Here is a 2,425-nt window from a genome sequence, read left to right as displayed (position 1 = left end):
ATACTGCCTTGGAAACCCAAGGAGGGGTTGCTATGAGTCAGGTCCTACTTGACGACACATAACAACAACAACAACAACATGGATGAACAAAGGAGTTCTGGTGTCTTAATGGTAAGGCACTTGTCTGCTAACTGGAAGGGTGGTGGTTCAAACCCATCAGCTGCTCCATGGAAAGAAGATGAGGCAATCTACTTCCATTAAGATTTACAGCCTTGGAAACCCAGTGGGGTTTGCTATGAGTCTGAATTGACTTGATGACAGTGGGTTTGGCTTTTTGGTTTTTTGCATGAATGACAAACCACAGTTCTAGAAATACAAAAGTTGGAGAAGGCTATGGGGAAGGAAAAAGGTTGGCTATGAGTGAAGGAAAAAAAACCATCACATGCCACAAAGGAAGAGTCTAGGTTGTGGTACCTCAGTTGAAAGCACACATCTTTAAAATTATCTTTTAAATTAGCTCTGATCATGTTTCCCTATTCCTATTAGACTGAAAGATGGGTGATTTGGGGAAGAAAAGTTTGTTTTTGTTGTGTATTTTTGCATAATCTATGTTCAAGCAATTTCCTAAATCTGATTTAGAAAAGATAAAAGAAAGAGTAAGAGAGAAAAAGAAGGAGGAAGAGGAAGAGGAGAAGGGAAGGAAGGAAGGATAGTGTCCTTACTCAGGTTCTCCCAGAAGTAGGCCTTGAGTCAAGGATTCAGGTGCAAGTGATTTATGAAAGTAATGTTCCCACTAAAAAAATAAAATAAAATAAAGGGTTGGAGAAACCAGGATAGGGAAATGGAAAAGCCAAGCAAGAGTGGGATTTCAGGTGAAGAACCAGACTGAACCTGATATTACAGGGAGTGTTGGAACATAAATTATGTCAATCTGTTCAGTCTTGAGCCAGACTGGGCTTCTGCACTCCCAAAGTAGTCGGTTTGTCTGTTGAACTTCCAACATCCTATATAGGTTAGACTTGCTCCAGTGCCTGAGGGGAATCCTCTGAATGTCCCAAGTACAAGCTGTCACCAAAACACGCAGCAGACGGGATAAGCACATAGAACCTAAAAAAAAAAAAAAGATCAAAGGTGATCTGTGCAGACATCAATTGTGTTTGCTATAGTAAGACTTTATTATTATTATTTTAGAAATTTACTTTTTAAAATAAGAAGGTGGCTTAGGGCAAAGATTAATTTCATTATCATAATAGAAGAAAGTTCAGGAAAGTCAGGATATATATGTTCGTATGAAATTTCTACTGTGTCAAGGATATCATTTTACTTGGATCCACAATCAACACCCATGGAAGCAGCAGTTAAGAAATCAAATGATGTGCTGCATTGGGCAAATCTGCTGCAAAGGACCTCTTTAAAGTGTTTAAAAGCAAAGATGTCACTTTGAAGACTAAGATGAGCCTGACCCAAGCCATGGTATTTCAATAGCTTCATATGCATGTGAGAGTTGGACAGTGAATAAGAAGACGAAAGAAGAATTGATGCTTTTGAATTGTGGTGTTGGTGAAGAATATTGAATGCACCATGGACTGCTAGAAGAACAAACAAATCTGTCTTGTAGGAAGTACAGCCAGAATGTTCTTTAGAAGCGAGAATGACCAGATATCATCTCTCATTCTTTGGTCATGTTGTTAGAAAGACCAGTCCCTGGAGAAAGATATCACGTTAAGTAGAGAGTCAGCAAAAAAAGGGGAAGACCCTTAATGAGACTGATTGACACAGTAGCTGCAGTGATGGGCTCAAGCAGAGCAAGGATTGTGAGGATGGTGCAGAACTGGGAAGTGTTTGCTTCTGTTATGCATAGGGTCGCTAGGAGTAGGGACCGACTCCACAGCATCTAACAACAACAGTTCTGTCCTATAGGGTTGCTATGAGTCAGAATTGACTTGATAGGACACAACAGCAAGAACAACAGCAAAATGTGTGTGTGTGTGTGTGTATAAATAAATAAGTATACATATATATATATATATATACATACACACACATATATATATGTATTTATATAAATATATATGTATGTATGTATGTGTGTGTGTGTGTGTGTGTATATGTGTGTACAAGCTCTGGTGGCATAGTGCCTAAGGCATTTGACTGCTAATCAGAAGACTGGTGGTTCAAATCCACCAGCCACTCCTTGGAAGGAAAATTGGACAATCTACTTCCCTAGTGATATAGCCTCAGAAACCCAAGGAGAGGTCTCTATGAGCTGGATCCAACTCAATGGCAGTGAGTTATATATATAAAGGAGCTCTAGAGGTGCAGTGCCTAAGGCATATGAAGGTTGGAGGTTCAAACCCACCAGCCACTCTGCAAAAGGAACAAAGGGCAATCTACTTCTGTAAAGATTTACCACCTCAGAAAACCAGTAGGGGGGTCACTGTGACTTGTAATCAACTTGATGGCAGTGGGATATATATATATATAT

The sequence above is a fragment of the Orycteropus afer genome, unplaced genomic scaffold (assembly GCF_000298275.1).
Source record: "Orycteropus afer afer isolate SDZICR_OR568_19922 unplaced genomic scaffold, OryAfe1.0 scaffold00162, whole genome shotgun sequence".
Lineage (NCBI taxonomy): Eukaryota > Metazoa > Chordata > Mammalia > Tubulidentata > Orycteropodidae > Orycteropus > Orycteropus afer.
Note: the sequence above shows the minus strand (reverse complement) of the source record.